The 13,508-nt window shown below is 41.9% G+C and overlaps 1 long non-coding RNA gene across 1 annotated transcript in view; it reads right to left on the reverse strand.

Annotated features, from left to right (window-relative positions):
• Window positions 1-10,630: 10,630 nt before the first annotated feature.
• Window positions 10,631-13,508, reverse strand: part of LOC141134528 (uncharacterized) — a 228,072-nt gene continuing 225,194 nt past the window's right edge. The window contains exon 3 of the long non-coding RNA XR_012243188.1: window positions 10,631-11,061. This is a non-coding gene — a long non-coding RNA (uncharacterized lncRNA). The remainder of the gene's footprint in view (window positions 11,062-13,508) is intronic.

Consider the following 13,508-nt stretch of genomic DNA (forward strand, 5'->3'; position numbering starts at 1 on the left):
AGTGTGCTGCATGGGGATGGGGGCAGAAGGGACACATGCCCCAGGCACATTGTGCCAGCATAAAGGGTGAGGCACCAGAGGGCTGCCGCAGTGTCGGCGATCGCTAGAACTGAGCCTCCAGGGCACTTGCCCACATCTCCTGCGAGGTGCCCCTGGGTCCCCAGCGTAGTGATAGCCAGCACCACAGCAGCTGACAACTCTCCCCGCTGGTTGCAAGTTATAGCAACAGTTAAAGTGTTACTAAACCCACAACTGTATATGCAGTAAAGCATGCTTGTTATGCTCACTGTGGAACATAAGGGGTTAATCCTCTGCATTGTGTAAAAAAGGCTGTTTGATCCTGTCTTCTCTGTTTCTCCCCTTCTTCAACTATCTCAAACCATCTCCTGATAGTACAGAGCCTTGGGGACAAGCTGCACATGCTCAGTTTGGTATGTATTGCTAAAGAGTTTTTTTTTTCTTGGGAGAGTGCATGTGATCAGCACAGGGCCAATCAGCACTGTCCAGACAAGGGTCAGGGGTCCTGCAGCCTTATAGGACAGTCAGAGAAGAATGAAAACTCCTCCTACAAGCTTTAACCAGAAGCTGCTAGAAGTCACAAGACTGCTCTAACTGCTGATGAAAAAAGGAGCAGTTTATATTTACTAAAACTATTGCATTTTCATGTTCTTTGTCCTGTGAGAGACCAGGTATAGTGAATGCAGGGTCCTGGGTTTATTAACACTTTAATGTCAAAGCCTCCAGGGAATCTTTCCCTTGGCTCCTCATTGGAGAAAGATCTTCTGGCATTGATGTCCCGGTATCTGAGATCTGTCCTGGGGAGGGGGGGGGGGGGAGTAGCAGGATTTGTGCTGGGGGGATTTAGAGGAAGGGCATTTGCACTAAAGGGGGAAAGAATAAGAGAATTTGGCTTTGTGCTTAGGGATTGGGGATGGGGGTATTTATGCTGGAGGGGATTAAGAGGGTTTGTGCTGGGTGGAATTTGGAGGCAAGAGCATCTGTATTGGTGGGGGGATTTTTCATACCTCCCAACTTTCTGAGATGGGAATGAGGGACACCTATTCGCAAAAGTATGCAGGCATAGGACGCACCCTATTCCTTTATATTGACTTTTGAAATTTACAAATGCAGCAATTTAGAAATTGAATGAAAAGTTTAGCACTGTCAAACACGTTTTGATAGATAAGTAGTGCATTTTATATACATCTATATAGATCAGACCAAAATTGGGACAAATGGGGAAGAAAGAGGGACTTTGTTCCAAATAAGGGACAGTCCCTTGAAATCAGGGACAGTTGGGAGCTATGGGTTTGCGTTTGCAGAGAGGATTAGGGGGGGATTTGTGTTACATGGGGGGGGGAGTTCTATACCTCAGTACGGATCTGAGCTGGAGGAATAGTCTGCAGGAGCCAGACCATTGCACTACAAATCCACTGATCACAGCTGCAGTGCAAAAAAAAAATAATTTTTTTTTTTTTTCTTTTTGAGTGTATGTAATTATTTATTTATTTGCAAAAGGTGTAATTCTCCTTTAAGCTCCGGTAAGTAGGTAACTCCTAATGTAAATTAGAAAATCCAAAGTTTTTTCAAAGAAGCTCTTTCAGAACTTGTCAGTTCATTTCTGCAGCAGAAGAGAATCTGTGCTTGGAGCCTTTGATTTTCAGCCCCGGAGGTATTTTAGACGATCTGTGTAAATATTTAATGTACTCATTTGTAACACTATAAATGCAAGGAGCCTTTAAAAGGATTTGCTGAATTCCTCTGTTTTTAAAGTCGCCATTCATTTTCTCCTTCTACAACTCTCGCAGACGTTTGTGCTTGGTGTATGTATACAGAGCAGCTAAAAATAGAAGACAGCCCAACAACCGGCCTGCCATTGGCTGGAGAAAGGGAGCTCTTAGCCAATCCCAGACAATGAAAGCAGAACTAATACACTGTGTGTGAAATTTTATCCTGCGTCAAAACAGCCCCAAGGCTGTAGAAATGATTCAGGCTGAGATTTAAAATGTTACAGATATCTTATTACTTGTGAGCGGAGAACAAAGAGGCTGTAAGCTGAGTGGGCGATTCTGTCTTTAATGGGTGTTAATGTGCTCCAGAGTTGTGTAAAGGGAGCATTGTTACTAAGGACGGACGGCGACTCTAGTCTAATTCATAAAGAAAAGTATCATGGCAGGTCATTTACTAACATTTAAAGTCACATATGATAGGCTGAGGCTTTAACAAGCGCTGGGTTTGATCTGATCACCTGTCGTAACATGTTTGAAGAAGTAAATAAAGGCTGCGGTGTCAATTGTTTAGAAGAAACCTCTTTAATATAGGATTATAGGATATTACAACTTGTCAAGTCTGTCTGTTGAATGCATGAGAAAATGTATTTGTGCTGGTCACAGAGATGATGAGACAACTAAACCTCTTTCCAACCACATAACGCATATGTGCGGTGGCAGGGAGGGTTGGCTACAATCACGATGGTGGCTGAGCTTTCTGTGCTATGAGTATGATCACTGCATGCTCCCAGCACAGTGGTCAAGCTGTCACAGACATCTCCCGTTGTCGGTTTGTAATCAGGAGCCAACAGGACAGGCTCCTGATGATGTGACCACTGTGACAGCTAATCATAGTGATCACATGACCCGGAAATCCACATTGGACTTTGTCCACGTTAAAATCCAGTAAAGGGCCACTGGGAGGGAACAGGGAGGGGCCCAGCTGTCCCTCTTAGCCTGACATCTGGGCTCCCCAAAAACTGCCCAGCGAATGCAGCATTGATTGCTGTAAGCTCCCACTCTCAGCAGTCCAATGCCACCATCTTCTCTTCTGACATCATCAGAAAGCTAGCTGTTCCTTCTGTGTTCTTTGAGTTGGCCCGATCATGATGCATGGTGCTCATAAGGTGGAGTGTGGAAAATTGGGTGTCCTGGATAACAAAAAGACTTTGACAAACAGTATATGACTGGCTCTTGAAATGTGATTAATGCACCACAGCAGCACTTCAGAAGAGGGAAGCATGCTCTATAGCAGGGATATGCAATTAACGGACCTCCAGCTGTTGCAGAACCACAAGTCCCATGAGGCATAGTAAGACTCTGACAGCCACAGGCATGACACCCAGAGGCAGAGGCATGATGGGACTTGTAGTTTTGCAACAGCTGGAGGTCCACTAATTGCATATCCCTGCTCTATAAGAAAAACAAAGCAGAGAAGAAGGCGCTTCTAAGTGCAGTAATAAAACACTTTAATACCAAGGAAGGGTTAAAAACACTAACAAGATGGAAGTGAAAAACAGGCATAGTAATGAATACATAACATCCAGTGGGATGCCTCCTGGGAATAAACACAGCTTCAGGTGGATCCGTCCAATCTGACGTCACTTCCAGTTGCCTGACAGCACAGTGTTTACCACCGCTGGTCAGCTGAAACTTCTACCTGCAGCTGTCTTTACTCCCAGGAGGCATCCCACTGGACGTTATGGATTCATTGATATGCCTGTTTTTCACTTCCATCTTGTAAGTGTTTTTAACCCTTCCTTGTCATTAAAGTGTTTTATTACTGCACTTAGAAGCGCCTTCTTCTCTGCTTTGCTCCTTTGCTCCTCATATGGTGGAGAGTGACCTGAAGCCTCCTGGGATGCATGATGTCAGTATCCGTAATACATATGCAATACAATACATCTGTAATACATATTTTTTTTCTGTCTGTAATCAAATATGTTTTTTCTTATTTTTTGTGATGCCTGTGTAGCACCCTCTAGTGTGCTGCTAGAATAGTGCAGGCAAATTTATTAGCTTAAGGTAATGTGAGTCTGAATCTGGGGCAGGGTTTACTGTAGGTCAGGCTGGATGACTTACAGAGGCAGGTCTCTGGTGCCTCCCCCTGGATCTGGAAGTTTGGGGAAACTTCTAGAATTTATTGAGCGGAGGCCAGGAGGGTTGCTCTGCATACTTGAGGGAACTTGGCCAATCGCCAGGCAGAGGACCTGGCAGGGTGGCTGAGTCAGCCCTTAAAGAGGGACAGGTCATGCAAGCAGGGGGTCGGGTGGAAGATGAAGGCTGGCCGTGGCTTAAAAAGGGATTACTAGGTCTAGTAGGGTCTTTTTTCTCCAGGCAGGGCTCGGGCTGGCTTAGAAACATCCTTTCAGCATCACGGTTTGACTAGGAATCTTGCCTGAAAGCAGTGGGAGCAAAGAGGACAGAGTAAGTCAGCACACCCAGGTATTTTCAAGATTGAAAAACAAGTTTCCTCTAACTGGGACTTTGAATAGGGCAGGTAGCTAATGAAGTGTTAAACGAGTATTAAAAAGTATAAATCTTTTAATAAAGTTAGTTAAAAGAGTGAGCACATACATAATATGAAAATAGATCTTGCAATGAGACTCTGGAGGCTGGTAGACATGCAATACAGTAAGATTGTACAAACAACAACCACAAAAGATCTGTTGAACTGATAGTGAATACAACAGAACTACCCGACGCGTTTCAAGATTTGCAATGGTTGCCTTCTCTTCATTAGGGGTATATGGGATTTATCGCAGAACGCAAAAAACATCTGCAAACGAATAAACAAAAATACATTGCATAAAAATAAGTGTACAGTGGAAATGCAGCTTCATAATAATCAAGCATATCTTCACATCTTATCTTATATATCATTGCTTATAAACTGACCGTACAGACTGTATAGCTGTTTGAATCAACCTGTATCCAGATTATTTAACTTATGCTGCGGTTGTTAGCCCAATTGGCCCTCGGCTCAGTGAGATAGATCAACACATCATCCAAAATGCGGCAGATCCCAAAGCAGGAAAGGAAATGGTCCCTCACAGAGGACACCCCGGTATGGCCCTCTGAGAGAATAGTGACAAAAGAATAAAAAGCCACTGGAATCCACTTGTGTTAATATCAAAAATATAATAGAAATAATTGATCAGCCGATACGTCTGTGTGACGGGTTGTCTCCCTGGTAGCAGAGTAATAGTCTGGTGAAAGAAAAAGAAGAGTTGGGACCAGAGCAGTCCCAGGACTGCCAACAATGGGAGAAACAACAATGCAACAATGCAACTTTATTGATATATGCAAAAGGCTATAAAAATATATATAATATATAATTATAATTATATTATATATATAAATATATATAAATATATCTCACTAGTGTGGCACCAAGGCCTTATGAGTGAGATGGGTACCTTCACAAAATTCACCAACAACACTAACATGTATAGCACACTGTAGACAAAAAATAATAATAAACAATGTTGTTACTTTAAAAACAAGCATGCTGGCACACCCTCCCCCACATGCAAACCAACCCTCAACGGTAGTTTCCCTGTGGTAATGAGTTAAAGACCCTGAGCATTTAAGAATAAGAGTCCTGAGTTTTCAAAGTGGACACAACAACCCCCCCTAGACTGACATCATTTAACTGTATACATTGATGCCCTGGCCCGGGCTTAATGAGTAAAGGGGAGAGAGTTAGTAGGGATACACCGGAGGCAGTGAAATCGTAGGCTGAATGTAATAGTATGAAGTGTGCGGCTAGCAATGGAAGTCCTGCCAGTATGGAGTTTGATCAAATGACAGAATGTCCATACATAATTCATTCCATAGGTCTCCAGAATTCCAAAGAAAAGCTGAAGCGCACATTAGGTATACACAGTTCATTCAGCTAGTGCAGAAAGCTGTAGACACATGCAGTAGTGGTTTGAAGTATCGAGCCATTGCGGCCCAGACTAGTAGCTGCAAGCTATAACCTTAAGTCTCAGTATGTGAAGTTACACATAACGGGGAGGTGACTATCCACATGGGGTTCTTACCCTTCCCTCGTCTGTGATTACTGGTTCCTCTCTGGGGATGTCTTGCACGCTGAGATTCCGGCTAATCAGGCAGAGAGGGGCTGCTGACATGCAGGCTTGGAGACTTCCGTGTGTCAGGCAGGACTACCACTCATTTGCATGGAAAGCAGTAGGTCAGTTTGTGTCTGGTTCACTGCACTGATGGTGTCATTGTGTTTGGCCACTGGAGGGAGCTCTTAGGTAAATCCATAGCAGCGCTCATTCCTTTGGTATAAAAAATAGCAGAGATCGTCCCGCTACTGTCAGAGATAAAATCACTGGGATGCGAGGGGTGGCTTCCAGTGTCTCTAGCATCGCTACGTTGACGCGTTTCATGCTCTAAACAAGCACTTCATCTGGACCAGTGGTTTGCATGTGGGGGAGGGTGTGCCAGCACGCTTGTTTTTAAAGTAACAACGTTGTTTATTATTATTTTTTGTCTACAGTGTGCTATACATGTTAGTGTTGTAGGTGAATTTTGTGAAGGTACCCATCTCACTCATACGGCCTTGGTGCCACACTAGTGAGATTCATATTTTTATAGCCTTTTGCATATATCAATAAAGTTTATCATTGATCAATTCTGTTGTTGTTTCTTCCATTGTTGGCAGTCCTGGGACTGCTCTGATCCCAACCCCTCTGAGAGAATACCCTCTATGTGGCCCCATAAAAAGAAAAGAAAGAAGGATAGTTATCCAACTGATATACAAACTGAAATGTTAAAAAGCAAAAAGACCTAAGGAAATTATATGAGTTACATAAAGATCCTATCTAAAGGACAGTTTGTGTGTGTGTATGTATGTATGTATATATATATATAATATATGTAAAAAGCATACACATTTTTAATGGTAAAGGGAGAGAGACACTCTCTGGGGATGCCCAAAGGGGGGGAAGGGTAATCTATGGACGATAGGTTAACCTATTAGCCCTATGTGTATAGAGCATTACTGTGCCACCAAAAAAGTATATATGTATATACATGGATATTAGTAGAAAAATATAGTTAAACAATTTATATCTACCTTGCCGAGGAAGAGCCAAAGTGTGGGCGGAGAGAAGGATATCTGGGACCAAAGGCCTGCCAATGCTATCCAAACAACAGAATACACCAGGAGGCTTGCAAGGACCAAGAAATGGTCAAACAAAACAGCCTGCAATCTAATGCCAAAAACAAACGAAAGGACGGAGATCTAAACAAAAGTTAGGTGGAGCTGAACAAGCCTGGTGGCTGATTAGATAGAAGGCCAGGTGGTGAGGTGGCAGGTATTTTCAAGAGGAAAGAGGGAGAGGGGAGAGACTGTCACATGTAGCAAGCTTTCTACCAAGAGGGGCTAATAGCTTCTAGTCAGTAATAGACTTTTGCTACTGATCCACAAAAGACTGTGTGTGTGCAGGAAGGAAAGCAGTCCAGGATCTTTTGTATAGAGGAAGGAAGTTGTCCCCTTTTTTGTTGTTCTTTGATTCGAGTTGGGCATCCCATATATACTGTACCTTCTCCCCATCCAAGTTGTTACCCCTAATAAAACATCAAAACAAAGCCAAGGGACTGACTTCTTGTGTTTGGACACAAGCAGAGAAATGCGTTTTCCCTGGCTGTGCAGGAAAAGGGGAGCTAGTTACCAGTAGCCACCTGTGGGGGTAATGCTACACCTGTATAAGAAATGGAAGGGGCAGTTTTCATCACTGAGACAGGAAAGCACAGGAAGCTAAAACCTTGTCAGGGTTTTAACCCCCAAAAAATGTTTTGTTTTTGCCTGTGTTCCCTTTGGAGGGATTCATCACTTCCTATCCTAACTGGAAGTGAGGAGAAATCTCCCCAACATGGGCAAACGGGTCAATAAAGCCCAATGGAGAGAAAATTATCACCCCATATGCTACTGATGACCCGGTGACTTATCTCACTTTAGAGGATTAGTTCACCTTTCATAACATGTTATATGCTACACCCATATTCAGGGTGTAAAATGTACTGGCACTTGCACCCCCCCCCCCCCGATCCCCCATTGTGAAAGCAAGCAGGAGATCTTCTCCCACCGCTCACTGTCACAATTTTTTTTTTTAAATGTGGCCATGTGGGGCTTCACTTGTACTGTGAATGTGAAAACTACAAGTACCGACAGCCTTTGCAGCTGTTGGCTTGTAGTTCTCAATAAACTACCATGGTGCTGTTGAGCACTCTGGTAGTTCATTGATTCTTTATGTCAGTGTGAAACTGCCTGCCAGTGTGATTTATGAGCAGGTAGCTTACACTGACAGAGGAGTCCTGCATGGCACCCACAATCTGCTGATCGCAGGTGCAATGCTTCCCAGGCTCCTACAAAAAAAAAAAAAGTAAATGCACATTCTTCTACCTGTAAAACGTGCAATTATTATTACTATTATTTTTTTTTAAGTGAACGTATCCTTTAACCCAGACATGGGCGATCTTCAGTATCTTGTAATTACATGGAGCTAAAAATCACAAGGTGCAGCAGAAAATTATTATCCATTATATCCTTAGTGGCAAAAAAAAGCGCCAATCTTTATGAATGGATCTATCCCGAACCACCTCTTCCTGGATAAATGGATGTTTGTTTTTCAGTTGGATTGGACTGAAACAACAGTGTGAAAGAAACACAGAGTCAAATATTCTTTAAAGTATAGAAATCATTTATTGATATTTTATAAACTTCAACTAAGCAAAAGATTATACATAGCCTTTTGTTGACTTCTCAGTATACTATTAGAACTCTTTTTTTTTCAATCTGAATTTATTAAAGATTTTCATATAAACAAGATAAGACATGGAAACAAAATACTGAGCAAATAGATAGAACAAATCCAACCTATAACAACAAGTACAGAAAAAAAATAATATCACTTAGGCCCCTTTCACACTGGCAGAGTCCACCAGAGGATCTGCCTGCTCAGCAAGGGACCTCTCTGATGATCTCTGCTGAGCAAGCATGACAGGTCCGTAATGCAGAGCAAACACAGACACAGTCCGCTCTCCTCTCTCCTCTATGGGCTGTCAAATGGAAACAGACCGCCTGTCTGTTTCCATCTGTCTGTCTTCCGATTCGCTAGATGGATAGGGAAGGATGGGGACACTGCCCCTCCACAGAGAGCAATGGATGGTCTGATCGGGTCTGCCTGAAAAACAGACCGGGCCCTACTCTATAGACAAAAATGACTGCATGTAAAGTTTGGAGAACAGAGCTGACCCCACCTAGGAGCACATATGGATACATTAAAAGGCTAATCAATGCGGGATAGTAAAAATTAAAAGAAAAAGGACAAAGGGAGTAAAAAGCAATAGGAAAAAAAAAAAAAGGTGGAGGGTGAACATGAGAGAATGACCAAAAAGGAGGAGGAAAAAAAAAAAGACGAACATTGCACCCAGAGGAAAAATTAATACTAAGGGCGAATGATTTCACTTTGGTGTCCTGTGAGGACATCTTTCAATTCTTGAGAAAGTCTAAAGACCTTTCAGGAGGGCCAAGTTTGGAAATATTGGCCATAGGTGCCCCGTTCAGGTGCATTGAGAGCCTCCATATGTTCAATATGGCCCATCTCAGAAACCCATTCCAAAAGAGTTGGAGCCTGTATCAGTTTCCAGTGGCGTAGGATAACTGCCCGGGCCACTGTAAAAAAATGCTGTAAAATGTTTTTCTTAATATGTTTAAGAGTACCAGGAATAACAGATCTGGGGAGAGTTTGCTATAGTAGTATCAGTGATTTTCACGTAAAATCTCCAAGATCGAGGTCCAGAACCTATGAACAGGAGGGCAAGCCCACCAAAGGTGGGTCAGGGCACCCTGACTCTGTTGACAACGCCGGCAGAGATTAGTCATAGATGGATAGAGTCAATGTAGAATGGTTGTAAGTTTAATGGATTTATCCTGGTCTTCCGATGGGATATATGTATGATTAGAAAACGAATTGCACGCAGGGACTGAGGTTTTAGAAAAGACAGAGTTTCTCTTGCCGTGAGAACCTACCTGCTACGATATTTTTAATGAAACTTTAGTCGTGCTTTAAGAAAAGGACTCTTATCTGCACTCTTAGGTACACTTTCTTTTGTAGCACTCCAGGTGACTCAAAAACTGGGGTGAATTATTCATAAAGGCCAGAAATGCAAAGCTAAGCTCTGCTTTACCCAATCCTGTGCCTTATTATTAGTCAGCCAACACAATGATGGACCAATGGTGAAGCATGGAAGGAGCAGGCAACAACTAGGACTGCTGAGCACTGCTTGGAATCTGTAAAACAGAGTGCTATGGGTTTTGGGGTTGCCTGGTCCCCTATAGAACAAAACTGAGCAGTCAGCAGGGGGTGTCTCCTTTTGCATGTAAGTACTGATTTACTAACATTAGGATTACTCAGTTACACCTAAAAGTGCACTAAACATAAGTGTTACTTATTTCTTTTACTTATGTTTTTACCAGATTTAGTGTGTGTATGTTTTTTTTTTTCCTCCAAAATTGATACTAATATGTACAATGATAACCGTTCCTAAACAGTTTATTACAAATTTTTCTGGTATAAATTTTTTTCTGTTACAGGTACACTTATAGCATTTTATAGCATTTAGCCTGCAACTAATCACAGTACAGGGTGTAACCAATCTATTTGCTGGAAACAAGGGAGGAGTACATTTGTTTATTTCTTTTTATAAAACATTTCCTAGAATATAGACTGCATGGACCAGAACTGTGAAATATGTTTATACTGGAAAAATGCCAGTTCTTTCCAGAAAGGAATGTGCAATAAACTTTCCTGCTTAATAGGAACATGCAGCTGGTGACAGACGCCAGAGACATATCTACAGAACATGTGCCACTGATGAGTCTCTACAAACAATACAAAGTATCCTATATCCTTTCAGGAGGACAATAAATGCATGCCAGGCTTAATTGTGAAGCATACAGTATTAGGGACCCATAGACATAGGAAGTTGGTGAGCTATGAAGACATACTCTGATCACCTGCCTGTACCTTTGCACATTTATCTCCAAACCTTACTTTTCCTGTCAATGGAAATTGGAGAGAAGGCAACATGAGTGGCAACGGTATATTCACACTGGTAGACTGGTAGACTCCACCAATACCACTTTTTTCAGGGAGAAACAAAATTAGAAGCTGGTGCAGTTTTTTTTTTAACTTCCTGATCTCCTTATAGTTTCAATAGACAGTGGCTGGCCAATTGGGCTGGGGGCCGCTTGCAGATTTGAAGTCCTTGCCCTCTGTTGAAAGAAATATTGAGATTGTCATCGATGATTTGGTTTTATTAAATCTAAATTTTCAGACAAGCAGCTAAAAAGACAGATAAAATAGATATAAAGAAGCTATTATCTATTAAGGATTTCTATGTCTGTCCATCCAGTTCTACTATGGACACGGTTCTCTCACAAAGCACAGCCTGAAGGATGACATCACTTTCTCTGTTACAGTTAAAGCCAAACTTTACCCATAACAACTTGATTAAAAATAATGTTCTTTAACAAGGAGCATACATTCCACATTAATAATTATGCCACCAAAATTAGTGTGTGCTGTAAATTGCCTCCAGCATTGTTCCTATTTGTTCTTGCTGGAGGCTGCCATTTTGCTGAAGCCCAAAACCCCTAAACACAGGTATATCTTTAGGCTGTCAGCAGATCGGCCTCTACAATTTTGGCACATATATAAAAATGGCCTAAAATAGGGAGTAACTGAGCATGTGCAGAGCAGGGTGAGTGCATTACTGGATTTTAAACAGTATAGGCACTTATGTTTTAAAGTCTTACATAGCTATACCTGCAAAAGGGGCCAGCATGAAGTGTTCAAGCAGGACTACATTTTTTGACTAAAGTTCCACTTTAGAGTGAAAGGCAAGTCAAAACCTAAGTAAGCCTAAATCTATTTCCATCCCTATTCTAAACCTATTCTATCTATCCTATAAAAGAAAAGATGCCTATACTTACTAAATTTGAAGTTGCTCCGGTCTGGTCACATGAGCTCTTCAGTGTTGGCTTCAATTTAGAGGAGAGATGGCCGACAATGGCTGCAGAGCCTGTGTGATGATGTCACCCATAGGCTTACTATGGGGCATCTGCTGTCGGCTGTCCCTCCTCTACACTGAAGCTGGCGCTGGGACCCGAACGTGTGACCAAACCGGAGTGACTTCAGAATCAGTAAGTATAGGCATCTTTTCATTTACAGTGTAGCTGGAAAAGGCTTAGAATAAAGGGTGGACTTGATTTAAGCTTAGTTAGGTTTTGACTTGCCTTCCACTTTAAATTCTCTAATTAAGCACTGGTGTCATCTACCCAACCCCAGCCTGCAGACTTGTTCCATGTTACAACATTTTCATGAGGGACACCTAATTGGCTGCCTCTTTCTCTACCAGTCTAATTACTGATTTACAAAGGATTTAAAAATGTGCCATGCGCCATGGTGCCATTCATTTTAAATGGTGCACTAGTGGACTTCTATATTGGGGGCCAACACACCCACACTGCAGTGTACCACAATGCACGGCATAGTTATGGTGCGTTGGATTGGAAAAATGGTGCAAGTTAGCTTTTAGCTGCCTTGGCAGCCAATCAGATAAATGCTGATGCTCATTAACATTTGTTCTGTAACATACTACAATGCAGTGCAAAAGTGAGACTAGGTCCTAAAGCACAATTGCATACCTCCCAACTTTTTGAGATGGGAACGAGGGACACCTATTAGCAAAAGTATGCAGGCACAGGACACACCCCCTTGATTAGTTGAACCCACGAGTGCTTTTTTTTTTACCACTACTATAACTTTATACTGGCTTTTAAAATTTACAAATGCAGCAACTTAGAAATTTGGATGAAAGGTTTAGCACCAGGAAACACTTTTTGAAAGATAAAAAGTGCATTTTATATACAACTATATAGATCAGATCAAAATGAGGGACAAATGAGGAGGAAAGAGGGACAGAAGAACTTTGTTCCAAATCAGGGACAGTCCCTCGAAATCAGGGACAGTTGGGAGCTATGCAACTACCATAAAGCACTGCAAACAAGTTGGCCCGTGTTTGTGATAAGCAAATACGGCTGCTGCTATGTACATGAAAAATGTTGAGAAACAAGGTATATATTTCTTATATACTGTATACTCTGCAATTCTGCTGCTAAGAGCCAGTACCCCTTTCAGAGAGACAAGAGTTGTCTTCATTTCCTCTTTAAACATAATGGGGTTAATTTACTAAAACTGGAGAGTTCAAAATCAAGGTTAACTTCTGCATAGAAACCAATGAGCTTCCAGGTTCTATTGCCAAAGCCAAATTGAACAAGCTGAGGTTAGAAGCTGATTGGTTTCTATGCAGAAGTGAGCCTGCACTCTCCAATTTTAGTAAGTAAACCCCAATGCACCTCCGTGTTGCAGACAGATACATTAATTTGAATAGTAAAACTCTCACTAGGAATAATATCCCTCCTATGATCCATGGTTGGCCTGAAAACTTCTTCAAATTCTTTGATTTGTTTTGAAGTACCATTTTAACTAATAATATCTTAACCATATTATCTTAAAAGCGAAATGTGATTTAACGTCTGCGTAAGTGTCAGCTTTGATTAGCCATGTACCAATCCACGTGCTTGTTTCCTAAGAAACGTTATAGTAGTAGTGCAGACAGAATGTGGTCATTTACAGTTATAGAGAATACATCATGCTC

This window comes from Aquarana catesbeiana, linkage group LG03, assembly GCF_042186555.1.
Source record: "Aquarana catesbeiana isolate 2022-GZ linkage group LG03, ASM4218655v1, whole genome shotgun sequence".
NCBI lineage: Eukaryota > Metazoa > Chordata > Amphibia > Anura > Ranidae > Aquarana > Aquarana catesbeiana.